Genomic DNA, 20,300 nt, shown 5'->3' on the forward strand with positions numbered 1-20,300 from the left:
AATACAAGTAACATATAAGCTTATCTATTAAAATGAAAAGGTTTATATACTCAGTATTATATTTAAATAGTCAAGTGAAATTTATCATATTCGTATATTGATTATATGTAAGACTTTTAATGTCTTTTACCAATAGATAATAAAAAATATATAGATCATTACTAACTAGTAAAATCGATGGCATTCCAAAGGTTGTAATAGGACAATATACAATTCTTGATTTGTTAGAGATGCAACATACTTACATACATTATTTACTTCATATGTTGGATAATCCTTAATTTAAAGTATAACCAACATAAATGGACTAATATATAATGTATAACTTAATTAAATAGACTAGGATCGATTATCTATTAGACTACAAGGACAGGCTGTAGACTAGATGTTGTACTTGTCTGTAATAAAAGTAAACTTGGGACTTAAAATAACAAAAGTGTCGATTTGACAACACAATGCCACCTTTTGCTAAAACCAACACAACTGATACACTACTCAAGTGTTTGGCAGACAATAATGCTTTTGTTTTTTAAAATAATAATAATAATAATAATAATAATAATAATAATAATAATAATAATAATAATAATAATAAACAGTAAAAATACTAAATCAACTACAAATCGCAATCATGAGACCCAATTGGCACATATATTACTTTATCACACACATCATCTATTTGGCAAAACTTTTGAAAACAACAAAAATTTTATAAAAACAAAAAACATATAAAAAAAATAAAATTAAAGTCCTAATTTCATGTAACAAAGTATATGAAAATAAATTGTACGTAGAATATACTATTATATTGTTACAAATATAAGTAAAATATTTAAAATGTGATTTTTAAACAAAATAATTAAAAAAAATGAAACATTTAGGCAGCACACTACCTTAGTATGGTATAAAAGATTTTTTTGTGCTAAAATCAACACAGTCAAAGACTGTCACAATGGCACATGGTACTACACAATCTCCTTCTTCTACCCACACATCAAGGGTTTGAATCCTGCTACACCCCCCACCCCCAATTTTATTTTTTTTATTGTTTATTTTTGTTGCTTATTCCAATGTATTCAGAAATTTTTTTTTTTAATATTTTTGAAAATTTTGGCTTCGTGTTGTTAAAAAAGTGTAAACTTTTATTTGTAATTTAGTAGTTGTGATATATTTCGAAAAAAAAAATAGTTGTGATATATTGTCACATTTTACCCTTAACATTAGAATTAAACTAATAAATAATACGAAGTACCTATAGTTTTTTTTTTTAATTTTAATTATTTTAAGATGGAAAAAGTTAATTGGTGTTAGGAGTTGATGGCTATTGGTCTTAACTTGTACTTGTTTTAGAACGTGTTTTAGACTACATGACCAAGCTGTAGACTACAATACCTAAGTGTAGACTAAAATTGGCAAGGGTTGTAAAGGAGAGTATTGATAGGACAACTCACACTCTTACAAGGTGTGAATGTGTGATTGGACAACTCAGAACTCTTACATTGATTGGAAAATGCAACTCTTACAAAGTTATAATGCATAAAGATCAATATGGGAAAATATTTAATATTTAATTTATTAACAAAACATTAAGAAGATCAAGTACAATGGCTTGTAACAATGTTCAACAACAAATAGTTGAATTGAAGAAGCATGACTTTTACAATTTTTAACAAAAGATACAGATTAGACCAGTTTTTGAACTTAATCCTAATGGTAATACATACATGTGAAAAATGGGAGGGTTGTCGTCGTAAAATTCTACAACAAATTCTTACTTAGCCCGGATATTTTTTTTGTTGAATTAGATCTATAATCCCCTTGTTAATGAAATAAGTAATGATTTTATTCCAACCATCACGTTCTATTTGCAAATTCGCATCCCACTCATTATCTCCAAATCATAATAAAGCAGCGGTGTCCTCAGGGAAATCAATGAAGTGCTCCCGAGCGAATTCAATTGGAACACTCTACACAATAATGTAAAAATCAAAAACAAGTTTGACACATTTAGAATAATATGATTCGGAATAAGACAAATACATTAAAAATTGAATAAGCCTTTTACCATTACGCCTAGCTAGATGCATGTAAGACCTCGTAAAAGTTGACAAAAACCACGGTCTTTCTTCTTCTACAACGTTTGGGATATCATTTGGGGCTAAGTCAATAGGATCCACAACCTCTACACCGGCTCTAAACACCCTAACACGAACACATGTGTTATGACATAAATAAATTTTTAAGACATCACCAAGTCTTATGTCATTTTCAGTCACAAAATTTTCCCAACCGTCTTCCAAAGAATACTTCCACTTGGATCCCAAATCTACGATCCGGAGGTGTACGTTCCACGATGTGTTACCATATCCCCTAAATACTTCAAGATTTCATTTCACACCTTGCATTTCTTCAATTAAAGTACCCGGAATACGCTACAATTCGGTGTCCAAAAAACCATGATTTAAAAAAAAAAACAAAATTTAAATAACGAATGCTAGATATTATAAAAACTTACCACGCCAACAAGCCTTCTTTCGTTCACCTCCACTTCAAAATTCGGGTGATTCCATGTCGCCTACAAAAAATTTTGAATAAATTGTTTATACTTTAATGTTAAAGATTTAAAACCTAACAAATCATACGCACAAAGTTGACACGAGATTACGCATTCAAAACAATACCATATCAAAATTATTGCTAACACTCTTATAAAATTTTGTAGATTTTTAGCCTTTGGTAATTTGTTGCTAATACCGTAATGCTTGAGTTATGAGATTTTTCCATCTTTCTTTTATAGGATAGAAAAGTAAGTAACGACGAGACCCGTCAATAAAAGAATCTTGCGTACAATTATTGTGTTTTATTACTTGAACTTAAAATTATGAAAATAAAATTTGTAGCTTTAGCAATACTAAGTTACGTAAAGACGTGGAATGAGCGTACAATAAAACCTTATTTTGTAAAATGTCCTATAACACTATGAATGAATTTTTGTTGTTATTTTTAATAATTTCTGACTTTAACCATACTTAACCCCACTAGTAGAAAAATGTACATTTGCGTCGCCATATTTGCGTCACTCATTCTAAGGAGCGAAGCAAATGTTTTATTTTACCTTCCTTTTAAATTATTTGCGTCGCATATTATTTAAGAAGCGACGCAAAACTCAAGTGCATTTCAGCTTTCTATCATTTGCGTCGCTCCTATTTATTAAAGCGACGCAATTAATAAACTTATTTGCGTCACTCATTAGTTAGCAAGCGACGCAAATAAGTGATTAAGTAAATTGCGTCACTCTTTTACTAATGAGCGACGCATATGTACATTGTACAACATTATAAACAAGGTTATTTGCGTCGCTTTTTTATAATAAAGTGACGCAAATACTCTTTTGGCTTTAGGTTTTTCTGCGTTTTTTACCTTAGTTTTTCATCAGGTACCTACATTCACTATACAAAAAGAAAAAAAAACAAGAGTTCTTAACTTCCAGCAAATTTCTACAGCAAAACACCCACAAATTTGTCTCTGAAATCCAACAAATTCGGCCAAAAACTTGCGTTTCCCCAGCAAATTTAACATCTGAAATCGCAGTGAAGTCGAAGACCCATAATCGGCTGCAAATCCGAGCAATTTCGAGCAAAAATTTAGACCAAAAACCCTAAGAAATTCGAAGCCTTAAACCCAGAAAAATTGATTGTTTCCGACCAAAAATCCCCCATTTCGAGCAAAAAATCAACTCAAAAGCATACAAATTCGAACCCTAAAAGCCCCAAAAAATTCAATTTCGGTCTTCAAGTTCGATTGGGGGATTTCGTGGGGGGATTTCTAGGGTTTTTGGCAGCGACGCAATATACCCTAAGAAATTCGTCCCATTTCAGTCATAAATAATTTTTGTTCGAATTTCAGTCAAGAAATTACAGCAACAATAGGTTAAGTCAAGAAATTACAGCAACAATAATTGTTTGAATTACGTCTTTTTCTGGGTTCAAGTCAAGAAATTACAGCAACAAAAATTCGAGCAATAACTGAAATTTTCGAGTGGAAAAATCGCTTAATTTCGCCCCAAAAAACCCGAGGAAGTTCAAGCAAATTACAGCAACAACAATTGAAGTTCGATTTCGGCTCGACATTGTTGAATTTTTGAAGTCAATTCCACCTATGGTAAGATTGCTTCTATTTATGTTCAATCTTTTCTTGGTTTAAGGCTTCGAATTCGGGGAAGATTAATGAGTGTGCTGAGTAAGCTTAATTTGCAAACTTTGGCTATTCATACATGATTCATAATTATTGTGTCTCTGCTTGGTAATTTTGCAAACTTTGATTTAAGTTATTACTGCCTTAATCTATTCTAGTCTAGTACAAATGTACATTACTTGATGATTTAAGTTATTACTGCCTTAATTGCAATTAAAAAGTCCATTATGATCTCGGGTTTAGTCATTGAAGCATGCTGAACGAGCACTTCAGTCGAGTGATACATTGTTATGTCTATCTTAGTTGTAATTAGCCTAACAGATGATTAAGGTTTACGTGCTCGCATTTGTAAGCATCGAAAAGTCGATATCCATCATACATACTGTCATGCAGCTTGATTATTGCTGGCATGCTGTTCAACATACCTTAAGAGCATGGTTCAACCCCTGGCCTAAGATCTGCCTTTTGGTCCAAACTTAACTTTTCCGGCAGTTGGAAATTGAACCTTTTCTGAACTTGGACCACAACAAGCAATTCAAGAATTAACATGAAAATATAAATATAAATATAAATATAAATGGAAGTATAAAATGTCAGTGTAATCATTGAAGTGTAGTAAACTTAAAATTTACTGTAATGAAGCTTTAGGTGTCGGCTCCTGTAATGGTCTTCACATATTCATCAGTTCTGTAAGACCTTTTTGTTTTGCTGGTATTAGAAATTTAGTTTAAACCTTTATTGAAAAGGAGGCAATGTCAGTATTTCTTACTCAACTAATGTTATGACTATTTTGCTAATAATGAAAAATAGTGTAAATGTACTTTTTTTAACTAGTGGTTTTTAGTGATGATGGTTTTTAACTTGTTTTTAAACCTAGTATCAAGTTTTCTTATCTGTTAAGCTACTTTTGAAGGCCTAAATCTGGAGGAAAAAACCCAGAATTATTATTATTATTATTATTTTCAATTTTTTTTTTGTAAATCTCAAGCATGAACAACTGTCATCTCCGATTCATTAAAATGGAGAATCCGTATGTTCCCTTGTAAATGGTTGAATAAAAGGAAGTTATTGTGAATCAAATGATCATTGATAAAACAATTAATACATATGAAATTATATAAGGGAATGGTGTTGTATGCATTGCTTTTTATCTTAGTCTAGGGCTACCGGGGTAGATTCTAAAACTAACATTGCTAATTGCAGATCATTTGATCCTTACGCTTAAGTAAAAATTGATATGTACTGTAATACACTTTGGTTATGCATGACATATTCATCCTTTGTTACATTAATTCACTTATGATTCTAGTCTATTAGCCGCTTCATCTATATATACTTCTTGGTTAGTTCTCATCTGGAAATATTTTTTTCTTATTGATTTCTAAATTTTGGTTGGTTTAAATCTTGGCAAAGCCAGAATTCGGGGAAGATTAATGAGTGTGCTGAGTAAACTTTATTTGCAAACTTTGGCTATTCTTACATGATTCATAATTGTGTCTCTGCTTGGTAATTTTGCAAACTTTGGCTATTTCTCTCGTGCTCGCTCTTGTTCTATGAGATTTAGGATCACGAGCACACACGCAACTATGTTGGTTTAATATATGTAATTTTTTATGGCAGATTCTTAATTATGCGGAAGTGAATTCCACAAGTTGCTCGAGGTTCTGGTTGTGGACAAACGATTAAGGCGGTAGTACGCATACGAGATTGTCTTCACTTGTGGTATATATATCTGAACCATTCTTTGCAATATTAACTTATTTCTTCTGGTTGGTATAATGATTGTGAATTGTATGAGATTTTTAATTGTGATATAATTTATTAGAATTGCAATAATACTTGCATCATTGACTTAGATACCCGTTCAGGGCTTACTCATTAGGAGTAAGTCTTGAATAGTCCCCGGTTTGGGACTGTTCTTGAATGTTCTATCTCATTTAGGTGATAACTACTTGAATTGTTTTGGATCTAAGAAGATCATGGCTCACTATTTCCCGATTGTTCTCTGGGTACATATGTTGATAGCCGATTATCTACATTGTGTGCTTGGAGAACTATAGGGAAATGCTGCCGGATTTTCTTTAGAACCAAACTTTACAAGTAGTTATTTGTGAGATAGGACATTCAAGAATGGGTTAGGTTGGAGTGATAAGGACCTTATTGGATCATCCGGAGTTGCATTTACATGATATAAACTTTAAATGAAAATGTTTGATGCCTTATATTCTTGTTTATGGTTCTTTTGGTCTTATGCATGGCTAAGCGTGAAGTCATCATCTTTGATTCTTTGAGGCAGAAGCGAAATTTAGCAATTAAGTTTGCAATGACAAAGTAAGTCTAGTTTGTTATTAATGTCATGATTTTATGTGTGTAAGGGTAATATATATGTTATTTGTTTCAAATTTGTAGTGCTTTTCGAAGTTTTAAGGCATTAAGTGGACAATCTAGGGGAAGTAAATTGACATGGCATTTGGGACAGGTTACCTTAATTTCTTACCCTAACTTTTAGTTTCTTAATAATTGAAGTATAGCAATTTAATTCAACTTACAAATATATTACATGTAGTATCCTCAACAATTGGGTGGACGTGAGTGTGGCTACTACGTCATGCGTTATATGTACGAAATACTTGAACATCACCATAGCAGTGAAGATCTTATTCAGGTATGAGTTGTCAAATATTTCATTTTTGTTTGATAAATACAATTTGATGTTAGCTACAATCTTGAATTAAAACTTTCCTCTTGTATATTTGTTGTGTTGATAGGATTTTTCAAGAACTACACCGTACACCGAGGAGGAGATAAATGAGATCCGAGATATTTGGGCAGAGTATTTTATATGTAATGTTGAACTTTAGATTTACCACTTAGCGCATGTTTGACTCTTGTTTTGGATTATAGGCTTGAAATGAAGTAATTTGGTTAATTGGTGTTGGGATGATGAGTATAATGTCTATGATATTGAGATGTAAATTATTGGACAGGTTGTTAATATAATGCCGTCATTCCCAATTTTATGGGTAGGCCAAATTACAAAGGAGACTTTGCCGAAATTTACATTTGCATTATTCAATAATATTGCATTTTAATTTCAATTATATTAGCGTTAGCATATTACTTTATACCTAGGAAAACAGGTACTACAAACATATACAAGGCAATTATATTATTATAATTAAAAAAAAAAAAAATTCACCTCATTTGCGTCACTCATTAAACAAACAAGTGACGCAAATACAGAAATTTTGTATATTGTCTACTCAGTCATTTGCGTCACTCCTATATAAACAAGTGACGCAAATAACAAAAAATAAGTTTATTGGAAGAGTCATTTGTGTCGCTTGTTTATAAAGGAGCGACGCAAATAACAAAAATAAGTTTATCTGAAGAGTCATTTGCGTCGCTTGTTTATAAAGGGGCGACGCAAATGACTAAACATAATATTAGTAAAGTCATTTGCGTCGCTCTTTTATAAAGGAGTGACGCAAATAACAAAAAATAAGTTTATCTGAAGAGTTATTTGCGTCGCTCATTTATAAAAGAGTGACGCAAATAACAAAAAATAAGTTTGTCAGAAGAGTCATTTGCGTCGCTTATTTATAAAGGAGTGACGCAAATGACAAAAAATAAGTTTATCAAAAAAGTCATTTGCGTCGCTTATTTATAAAGGAGCGACGCAAATGACAAAAAATAAGTTTATCAAAAAAGTCATTTGCGTCGCGCCTTTATAAAGGAGCGACGCAAATGACTCTTATTTGCGTCGCACCTAGGAGCGACGCAAATGACTTAAAAGTCATTTGCGTCGCGAGCAGTTGTGTCGCTCATAGAAGCGACGCAAATACACTATAAATGAGCGACGCAAATAAGCCTTTTTCTACTAGTGACCGCACTAATTTAATTGACAAAAACCAGATTAACAAAAACTACTATTTCAAAAATAAAAATTTGCAAAAATAATAATTTATACCATACTTAAGCATTTCCAAATTGACATCCAATAGACTTGATTTGATGTACTTATGCACCACTCAATTTTGGTGTTGATTTATGTTTAAAAAAGCACTATTTCCATTAATGACAAGTCACATCCATCCAATGGGCATCTAATCTAATAAAACATTTCTAGTCTAAACTAAGTTGCAATGTAAGTGTAATGCTCAACCTTTGCCAATTGTAACTGTATCTAAACTACATGTTTATTGATTTTGTAAAAATTGTTTTATACAAAAAGTGTACATATTTTATTTTCCTTATTTAGTCAATTTAGTCTTACTAATTTAACTAACTAAATATTTAATTGGGAAATTCTCAATGGTACTCTTCAACTTTCTTTTTTTCTCAATGGTAAACACTAAAAAAACAAATTATCAATGGTAATCTATAATTTGTAAAACAAATTCAGTGGTAACATTAATGACATTATTCCATTATTATTAGCTTAACCCTAGTTAACTAGAGGCATAATGACTAATATAACCCTATTAATTAAATAAAAAAAATTAAAAAAACCCCAGCCACCCAACTCCAACCCACTGCCAACCCCCTCCCCTGCCAGCGACGGCCGGCGACGGTCTCCCTCCCTTCCCATGGCGTCGACGACCTCTCCCTCCCTTCCCCTGGTGCCGGCGACCCTCACCTTCCGCGATTTCCTCATATCTTTTTCCCTGATTCTTTCTCCTTCCCCTATTTCTTTCTCCTTCCCCTGTTTCTCTCTCATTCCCCTGATTCTAAGCTCAGTCACCACCCTTTCATAAATTTCACAAATTTTTTCTCTCTCTCGAATTTGCAGAACACTCTCTTTCTCTCCAAATTTCCGTCACATTTTCCAGAAGACAGAACTACTCTGAAAAGTAACCCAAACCAAACTCATATTTTCGGATTTTTGGTTGAAATTTCTAGGGTTTTTGGAGGCAAAATAATCAGCTTTTGATTTGAATATTCAGTCGTTATTTGCTCGATTCAAGGTGTTTTAGGGTGTTTTGGGTCGATTTATGCTTGAAAATGGGGGTTTTGGCTCGAATTTGCTCGAATATGGCGGTTTTGGCTTAGATTTGTTATGGTTTTCGGTGAGTTTGTTATCCGGGTTGGATTTCTTAAATCACGGTGGAAAATCAACGGCGATGGTGAAGAGCAGGTGGTGGTGGAAGGAGTTTGCAAATGGCGATGGTGAAGAACAGGTGGTGGTGGTGGAAAATTAATGGCGATGGTGGTTTTCGGTGAGTTTGCAAATTGGTGACGGTGAAGAAGGAATCGCGGCGGCAAGGGAAGCCTGGCGCCAACGCCAGGGAGGTGATCTACGTAGTCGCGGCCGGCGCCGGCCTGGATCTAGGTGTCGAGGCTGGGCGGGCAGGGGTTGGCGGGGAAGAAGTGGGTGGTGGGTTTTTTCAATATGGGTATTTTAGGCATTTCCTTTTTCCTTCCATTTTAAAACAGTAATCATAGTTAATATTTTATAAAAATGCTTAACTAATGTTACCACTGAATTATTTTACAACTTAGAGATTACCATTGATAATTTGTTTTTTTAGTGTTTACCATTGAGAAAAAAAAAAGTTGAAGAGTACCATTGAGAATTTCCCTATTTAATTAATCTTGAAATTTTAAAATCATACATATTATAGTTAGTTAAACTAATATTTAGCAAATTATTTTAATCACCTACTATATTAGCTATTTATTTTAATATTTAGCTAATTATATATATCACTTAACTACTACAACTATTAATTTATCTATGTCTAATTTCGACCCTTACGAATAATAATTAATAATTACTTTCTGTAATTAGAATTAACCACAAGTAAAGTTAAATACTAACTAATAATTAATGTCAAACATACAATATTACACAAACATACTAAATTACTAAATTACACAAAAGCATTGTTAATAGATAAATGGGGCAAAATAGTATGATAGCAATACAAAATAGGCCCCTTAATTACAAAATAGGACAAGGAGTTCTTCATACCAACTTCTAATTAATCAATTAAAACAACAATTAAACCAAGTTCTTAAAATAGGATAACATGGATCCGAGCTTAGCTTAATACAACTACCAATGGCTTCCTCAAAATACAACCAAAAACAACAACATCAACCAAAAGTACTCTAGCTCATTGCACGCCATTGGACACCATTCTTGCTCATTCACCTCGCTGCTGGGGGATATCCCTGTGACAAATTAGAGTTTATTTAATAATTAGCTAAATTAACAAAAAAAATTCAATATTTAACTCACATAGCTAAACCCATCACCTGAACAAAGGCTTCTAAAATGCAAAGCGACCCAGGACCGTGGTAGTGGGTCTAAGTCTGAAGGACTTCAGACCGCCATAGCAGCGCTGCCCCTCCTTCAAAGGAGTTAAGAACAGAGTATGTGTAGCTAAAATTACCACCAACTCTTGCAATCGTTTCAACAAGATTGCCAACGCTGTTTCTAATTTCTAACAGAATGACAACATCAGGATGATGCATTTGTAACATGAAGTTGAAATTTCGAACAAAGGAAGGTCTACCCACCCCTCGCACATTCCAACAAACAAGCTTAGTTGCAGGAGGCATTGGATGTGCGCATCTCTTCGAGTGTACCGTATTGCTTGAATGACTGCACAAGTATAACTTGGTACTTAAAGAGGGTGAGACTCAATGACATAGAGATGTAGAAAGCGTGGTGCGATGGGAGATAGACCACCTGGAAAGAATCACATCACAGAAGAAAGCCATCCGGAGGCGCAAATCATCATCGTGCATAATAAATGGAGGGGCTGCAAAATTAATTACAGGCTCAGGGTCTATTAAATGCATCAAGAACGGCGACAATAGGGTTTGTGTATCCTCCTTCTCTAGTGCTGAGATGAAGTACCAATCGAGCAAGATTTTAAACTTCTCGTCCATTCCCAGCCAGTCGTTGATGGATGGGAGGTGGGCCGGTCGTAGTGGACCACCAGCTTTAGGAGCCATTTTCAAGTTTGAAGGTTCATTGTTGAAACGGATTGAGGGGTCAAACACTGCCTTCCAGAGGTCCTTAATTTCAGTTGGGCTAGTTTTTAGGTTGGTTTGGGTGTAGTAAACCATCTCATTCATGTCAAACTCGACATTCAAACCACCTTATGGGGCGGTGTAGTACAGTAAAACAGGGCTACCTAAAGGGGTGAAGCTTTATATAGGAGGCATAATTAGTGAGTGGCTTTCGAATGTGAAAAAAATTTATGAAGGGGAAGAGCAAATTCTATAGTAATAAAGCACCTTTTATAAATATAAAGCCCAATGGAAATGTGACATGTGGCCACTTATGGGGGAAATTGAAATTTTAATTTTGGAACCCAATCCATATTTAATTCAATGACACAATTCATATGCAATTCGATAATGTTACAATACTTTTGCGAAATAAATATTAATTATTTCAAATGACCACATCAAATTGCAAATTCGTATAAGGTATTCAAATGAAGTAGTTGTCGATCACAATATGAATCATAATATGAATCATAAGTATAATTTTAAAATTAAAGTAACAACTATTCGATAAATTATAATCATAATCATTTTCTTAATAATTACTCTATTCAAAAATCAACGCATTCATTTTTTTACAATGACTATTGAAAGAATGGATTCGGCCTAATTGATTCCCGTCAAAGGTTATTCGGTCAAAGGTTTAATGGTAGTTTGGTTAGTAGCACCACATTCATTTATAGTACTAATTTTATAATAAGTTTATTTTGTTCGATCAATCAAAGTAATCGATTTTGTAACAATGAATGAATTTCCTTATTTTGATCGATCAATCAAAATAGTCGATTTTGTAACAATGGTTGGATTTCAATTGTTTGTTCGATCAATCGAAGTAGTCGATTTTGTAACAATGAATGAATTTCCATATTTTGTTCGATCAATCAAATTACTCGAAAGTTTGGTCAAAGGTCCTTCAGTCAACTGATTTCGACCAAAGGTTTATCGGTAGTTTGGTTTAATCACCCATGAATTGAAAATTAAACATATGCGAACAAACCCTTAATTTAATCACTTAACTAGTTTTTGGGCCCAGGCTATGCCCCGGATTACTACATGAAACAAACTGATCATTTATATACATTGTAATTTATGATTTAATTTTATTTGAATGAATATGTGTTTTTTTTAAAAAAAATAATTATACCATGTGTTTTATACTTATATATATATATTTCCTTTTCATATTTAATTATAAAATGTTTGATAATTAGCTTAGATGGCTTAATAGTCAATTTTGTTGTAAGTGGTTTGGGGTTTGAATCCTCTTATCTTCGTATTTTTTAAATATTTAATGATGATGTGGCATGTTGTGATGTTGGGTAAGTGACGTGGCGCCACCAAGTGTTTGTGAATTGATGTGGCGTCATGAATTGTTAGTGGAGTGACGTCATGAAACTTAGATTAAGAGTTACAAAGGGGGTTACAAAAACAAGTAGTAATGCTAAAAGAGTACAAAAGAGTACAAAAATGTAATGGAAGTACATTAATATATACTTTTTGAGTCTTTTTTTTTAAGGGAACATTAATATACATTAATATGAAATTATTTTTTTTTTTTGAAAAGAATTAATATGAAATTATTAGTATACTGCAATTGGGTATGAAATTATTAGTATTACTTTTAAAAAAATATTACTAGTATATAAACAAAAAAAATTTTAAAAATTAAAAAAAATAGAAAAAACTAATTATAGTACGGAACTGATTTCTTATTACATTAGATTCCTTAAATAAATAAATAAATAAAAAGAACCCTTAGATTTACTTATTACAGTACATACTAAATCTTAAGGGCCCACGTGTTAACACTTACCCTATTATTTCATAGACCTGGCAATCCTGACCTAGACCCGATGACCCGACCCGAATGACCCGACCCATGACCCGAAATCAACCCGAAACTAGTGACCCGAAATTGACCCAAAACCCGAATTAACCCGACCCGACCCATACCCGACCCGAAGTGGAACTGACCCGACCTTGACCCGAAACCCGAAATAACCCGACCCGAGATGACCCGACCCAAAGTTGACCCTAGACCCAAAACGACCTGACCCGAAGTTGACCCGAGACCCGAAGTTGACCCGACCCGAAAATGACTCGACCTTTAACTTCTTTTAGTAAATAATTATATAAGTTATAAAAATTTTATATTAAAAAATTATACATTAAAATAGACCCAACAACATCTTACATGACTACATAGTCTTTCATATAATAGCTAAAAAAGATGGTCAAAGTGAGATGTGTGAATAGTGCAAAATGTCAAATCGTTAAGAGTAATTTGGGGCGGAGGGGGTATAAGAATAATTCAAAGAAATTATTACAACAATGACAATGATAATAAGAGTACGTATTAAAACTAAGATCAATAAGAGAGTGAGGTATAACTCAATTAGTTAGAGCATCCCTCTTAGTTTCAGGAGATCCTGAAAGTGATTCTCAGTCTAAAAATTCTAAACACAAAAAAAAAGGTTAATAAAAGTCAAACAATTACTATAATCCATGAAAAAATTAGCCTTAATAAATATAGTGAGTTTTTCGTCAAAAAAATAAATAAATAAATATATATATACATAGTTGAATTTAACCCAATGAATCACCTGAATATGACTCGACTAGAAATTGACCCGACCCGAAGTTGACTCGAAAATTTGACCCGAAAATTGACCTGACCCGAACTGACCCGACCCGAAATTAACCCAACCCAAACTGACCCGACCCAAACTTGACCCAACCCGAACTCGACCCGAAGTGCTGACCCGATACCCGACCTGACCCGATTATCGACCGACCCGAAATCAACCCGAAACCCGAAATGACCCGACCCAACCCGAACTTGACCCGACCCATACCCGACCCGAATGACCCATTTGCCAGGTCTACTATTTCATCCCCTTTATAAATATCAACTTTGCCTTTTCTCACTCCAAACTCAATTGACTCTCCAACTTCTAGTTCTAACCAAGCCAAGCTCTGTCAAGGTAAGTTTCCGCCATTTTTGCTTCATTTTATTAAATTATTTCAGTATTTTTCTTTTTACTGTAGCTTGTAGAACATAGTTCATGTATAATTTCTATTTTTCAACTTAATTTAGGATTTTAATAAACACTTTTTTTGCGGAAATTGATTCCAACCTTAGACCCATACAAGTAATATATGATAAATTTAAGGTTCTCTAGACATTGATGATGAAGATTCTACTCGTTATGGTATATGTAGCATTTCTAGTGTGGTAATTTGTATAAATTTAGGGTTTAATTCACCAAGTAGGGTATGTTTTATGTTGAATTGATGTGGATAGATCTCAAAAACTCGTTAGTGGTTTTGTATGTTCATGGTAATTGTTTGAAATGGTTTTATTCTGTGAAAAATGTAGATGTTTTAGGTTAATTTGGGAAGGTTAGTGGTTTTGAGATGCATGCACAGAGACTATGTACGGAGTGTGTAAGCGTTTATGGTGGTTGTACTGTACTGTTGTGTTGCCTCTTGATTGTGAAATATGCTTGTTGGGAGAGCTTTAGTGAGAGATTTAGTTCATTTTTGGAAATTTATGGTTTTATAGGCCTCTATAAAACATGGGTTGTTGTTGTCTCTATTTATTGCATTTTTTAAGTGTAATGTACCTATGGTTTTATCAACTACAATGGCTTATTTACTAAGCAACAAATAATTTGGTTTATTTATATTTAAAATTCTTACATTGAGTTTGGCAGTAAATGCTTGATAAATAAATTGGATTATTTATATTTTTAATTGTTACATTGAGTTTGGCAACATTTGCTTTATAATTGTTCACATTATTGGTTGTGAAGTGAAGGAGGTGAAGCATGTCGGCTTGGCGCTATGAATTCATAATCGACAGTGATCGTCTATTAAGAAAAGTTGTAAGTTATTGTTGCTATGGTTGCTCTGTTTTCATAATTTTATACAAAAAAACAATAATTCCTTTTAATTGCTCTGTTTTGGTTGGCAGCCGCTTCCTAAGCGTATGGCCAAGGAGGTGAAAGAGGTATGGACTAAGGAGAAGGGTGAAGCGGGTGTTTTACGCATTCATCGGGGTACAGAGAATAGAAAATACTCTGTTAGGATGAGGGAACGGATGAGGAGCAGTGGTGAAGTTCAAACTGTTCTGTCTGAGGGGTGTGGAGCGAGTTTGTTAGCTCAAACAACCTGCAGATTGGGGACCGAGTACAATTTGTTCTAGAGGAGATAGATGAAATGTTGTATCGGGTTCGGATTTGGCGTGATGATGAAGAAATAGCAGTTGTTGACCCACACACTGTGATAGAGCACGACCAGTCTATTAGTGACGCCGAGTCCTTCGATTATGTGCCCATCAACCTTCTTTATAAAGATCCGTCCTTCCATTTCACGTTCACCAAAGGCTACATTCAAAAACCCACAATTGTATGTTTTCACTTCTAATCTATCTTTTTTTCATTCTAATCTATATTTTTTTCAATCTAATCTCAATTACTTCCTCCGTTTTCTTTTACTTGCAACACACCTTTTAGGCACGCAATTTTAGGAGATGATTAGTGAGGGTAAACGAGCTATTTTATCAATATAATTTTTACACGAAGATTAGAATAGGGTTAAGTATCATTTGTAAAAATTATAATGAATAATTTATCCGTTTACATTACATAAACCCGACCTCAAAACACGTGCCCCAAGGCTGTGTTGCAAGTAAAAAGAAACGGAGGAAGTATATCATTAAAACTTTGGTGTCTTTTGTATTTGTCAGCAACTTTGATATTTTGGTTGTTAAGCTTGTTTATTGTGTGTGTAGTGTGATTATGGTCTTAAGGGTCATGGCATTATGGTGCCTTTTGATCCAATTTTTGTAAAGTCTAATTATCAGTTTAAATAATTACTCTTCCTTTTCCCTTAAAAGAAAAAGTGTTGACTTATGAGTTGTGCTATATATGTGTTTTAATTTTTTGGAGTTATGCTATATATGTCTTTTATTCCCAAGTATATGTTAAATACTTAAACAATAATAATTACAATTACAATTAATGGAATATGAATTTTAGCCTCAAAATCAAAATATCAATTGTAGCACAAATTTTGGTTGAGCTACTGCTTTTGCTATGGGCAGGTGTGGGTTTAATAAATTTTGTTTTTATATATGTTTATTTAATGGAGTTATGAATTAGGCTAAGTGTGATATGAGTTGGGCTATGTTTTCTATATATGTGGGCTATGTGTGTTATATATGTGTACATTCTTAAACCAGAAGAATTTGGTATGAATTTTGAAGCCTAACTTGATAATTGACTCAAATTTGGTTAAAACCCTTGAATTGGGCTATGTGTGCTATGAGTTGGGCTATGTGTGATAACTGAGTCAAATTTGGTTAAAACTCTTGAATTGGGCTATGTGTGCTATGAGTTGGGCTACGTGAGTTGGGCTATGTGTGATAACTGAGTCAAATTTGGTTAAAACCCTTGAATTATCTATCTTTCTTGTCATGAAAGTTTTATGATTTTATTTGATTAATTTAGAGTATTTGCCAGCATGTCTTGTTTAGTATGGGTGTATGGCTATATTGAATCTACTGCATCAAGCAAAGCAGCTTCAATAAGCCTTTGGACTTCTTCTTTTTAGCCACCACAAGTTGTTGTATTTCTTTAACAAACACTTCGCATCTGACCACAAGTTGTTGATATGCAAAACGTTCCTTTGGACTTCGCTAGAAAACATTTTTATGGTCTTAAAAACCAGTCTCTAGTTGTGTTGTATTTAAATAATCGACATTGGGATACCAGAATGAGGATTAAGTAAAACAACAACAAGAACAACAAAATTATCACCAAATGCAAGATCAAGAAAGGGATTCGGAAACTGATTGACGGGGAGAAGATTGAAGAAGGTGAGAAAGCAGTGATTGAGTTGGCAATGATGGATCCCCCATTCCTGGTCATTATCTTCATTTGATCTTTGATGAATGCGGGTAGAATTCGCAGTATTTTGGGGTTTTAAACCTTTGATTAATCATGTGTATTCGTAGATTATCGTTGTTGGACTTTTGTTTTATTTTATTTTCAAAACTATGTTAAGCCTGACTAGACTTTTGGGTTGCACAACTTTGTTCTCCTTAATCTAACTTTCAGTCATGTAATATATACTATTGATGTAAGGAGAATTGATCAGATATTTTTTGGTCCTTATCTTGTTTACTTTATTGATGTAAGGGTAAATTGTGAACTACTTGCTTTATTAACATACCTTTGACCTTTAAAAAAAAATATATTGTTGCTAGCATATAGAATTATACATGAAATGGGGCAAAAGGTCACAAAGCAAGTTTGAATTATTGATATATGTTGCTTTAATTAACATACCTTTGACCTTTAACAAAAAAAAAAAAAAAAATTGTTATCCTTACAATAATTTTTCAACTTTTAAAATGTTATCCTTACAAAAAAATTTCAATTTTTAAAAATGTTTTCGTCGAAACAAATCTTTAATTATCAACTCTTAAAAATGTTATCCTTACAAAAAAAAAAATTCAATTTTTAAAAATGATTATGTACTACTATTAAAAAAATGTATAGGGAAACTAAACTGGGCCAAACATGACAATTATACTAAGGAACAAAGTTTATCAAACTAAGGAACAAAGTTTATCAAACAAGGCCCGTATTCTAAACTGGGCCCTTATGCTAAATTGGCCCCATTAGCTTAACTCGGCCCTTATGCTAAATTGGGCCAGAGGATTTGTCACATGCTAAATTGGGCCTTATTCTAAATTGGGCTAGAGGATTTGTCACATATGTGTTCATGCAAAACCCACCCAACCCAAAACAAACAAGGTTTGCAAACAAACAAGGCCCTTAAGATAAGCCATAAAATTAATACAACACAAATTAGTTGGGTTAGGGCCCAGGTCCTAAATTTTGGACCTACTAATCTGTATTATACAACAACATAATATTCACAATTACTATCACTCGTCACATAATGTTACATGATTTTGTTGAAATCATTATTGTCCATATGGATTCACCTATAAGTTATTGTTACATAGAAGAATGAGGTTTCTCGTTAATTGGCAAAAAGTTAAGCCTTGCATATAACTTTTGTGGATTTCATCCTCCATTTGTCTCGGGAGATGAATCTGCAAGAACAAAAACATTTCAATACTCACAATTGACAAAATTAGAAGACTACTACTACAATCTATACCTTACCGTCTTTGACTTCTGGAAGGAGCTTGTTAACATAGAATCTAACACTGTGAACAAGTACTCAGAAGACGAGACTGCTTTACAAACAACACAAATCCTAAACAGTATGGGTTGAGAAAGATTTTCACCCAATGCATCAGCACCAACAACTAGTTCGCGATGCAGCTGAGAATACAACCAAAATAAAATTAACTCCACACTAAAAACAAAAAAAAACTCCTCCAGAACTCTAAAACAAGATTTAAGTAAATAATACAAAAATATACCTCGGATACAACCACAAGGACAAGGGACCCTTTGTCCTCCAAAAAACGCATTATGGATGACTGCGTCGCTGACACTGATTCACTCCCTCCGATGAAAGATACGACTTCTCGCTTGAAAAGGTCAACGAAAAAAAACAATGACATCTGTGGAGCTTCAATGTAAAAGGGGAAGTACGATACCTAACTGCTTTACCTGTACAAGTCCTGGAAGGAACTCTCGTTGGTGCCAATTACAAGAACCAGTTGTCCATTTAGAAAGCTTACATATAGAGTCAAAGTGATCATTAAAGGATGAAAAAAAAAATTACAATTACTACATACAGATAATATACACATGATAAGCATTATTACATACATACATACCAAGGATGTTAGCGGGGACAGAGAATCTGTTGAGATCCACCTGAGAAGAACAAAGGCAGAACAAGGGGTCAGAAAGAAAGAAGTTCAACAATTTCACCATTTGCGTACAATGTTGAGAACCAAGATCAAACCTAACAAACACATTGTAGGGAATAAATTTCAAGCGTTAAACCCCTAGCTTGAACCCCACTGTGGTCATACACTAAAGTACGGTGGCATCCAAAGGGAAAGAAGATAGAGCAAAAGAGTCGCCAACAAGTTTTAGGAACTTGTAAACCGTTCACAGGGTGAAGGTTACACCCCTTAACGATCCAAGAGATCGTCAACTCCATAAGGTCTAGAACCAAATAAGGGTTCGGGGATGAAGGTACAAATCCAACCTAAAAGAGATTGAACCTGCCCTAATAATAGGCCTCTACTTTATTCTGATCGTATTCATGTGCGTTTTCTGACTAACATGCAATCAATAGGATTAACCCTAAACCTGTTTATCTATGTTGGTTGAATTTAATGCACAAATAAACTATTATTGGCGATCACTTGAATTATAATCAAATTAACCCTAAATAAGATTATTAATATCTTATTAAGCGTGATTACAAGTACCAATTCCCTTTAAACATGCATAAAAGGCGTGATCAAGCAATAACAATAAATATCAAGCAACATAATAAATAATCAATATCATAATAATAATCATATTAATCATAATAATAATAATTATAGCAATAATAAAATTATGATCATAATCAAGACAATTATAAAAATAATCATAAATCATGTTAAAGCATGATAAAAATAGCAAGATCCTAGGCATGATACTAACAAGATTAATAACAAACCCTAGCATGTCACTAAGCAATAAAAATCAAATCTTTAACCCTAACATGATACTAACAATCATAAATATTAGGAAGAACATAAAAGGCATCGTAACAATCATATTTAATATTAAAATTACCCTAGACATGATACTAGGAATATCATAATAACAATATAAACATGATTTCTACATCATAACATCAATAAAAACCATTAAAGTACTTACTTTGATGCCTCGTACCGCTTTCTAATAACAAAATACACGCGTTAGTAACTTCAAGGAAAATAAGAATCAAACAATTAAATTAAATAATTGAAAGAGAGATTTGGGACCAAACCCTCATAAATTAAACCTTTCACGTCTAGGGCGAAGGCAACTTCGAATTTGCCTAGTTGTTTCTAGATCTTGCGAATGCGGAATTTTGTATGTGAA

General features: G+C 33.3%; 1 long non-coding RNA gene across 1 annotated transcript; it reads right to left on the bottom strand.

The window, feature by feature from the left end:
- Positions 1-1,794: 1,794 nt before the first annotated feature.
- Positions 1,795-2,749, bottom strand: LOC145586917 (uncharacterized). The gene is made up of 3 exons (XR_014101041.1): positions 2,682-2,749; positions 2,516-2,575; positions 1,795-1,967 (listed from the first exon to the last, which is right to left on the bottom strand). It is a non-coding gene; the product is annotated as an uncharacterized LOC145586917 (long non-coding RNA).
- Between the last annotated feature and the right edge of the window lie 17,551 nt (positions 2,750-20,300).

Source organism: Chenopodium album, chromosome 2 (genome assembly GCF_948465745.1).
Source record: "Chenopodium album chromosome 2, dcCheAlbu1.1, whole genome shotgun sequence".
Classification (NCBI taxonomy): Eukaryota; Viridiplantae; Streptophyta; class Magnoliopsida; order Caryophyllales; family Amaranthaceae; genus Chenopodium; species Chenopodium album.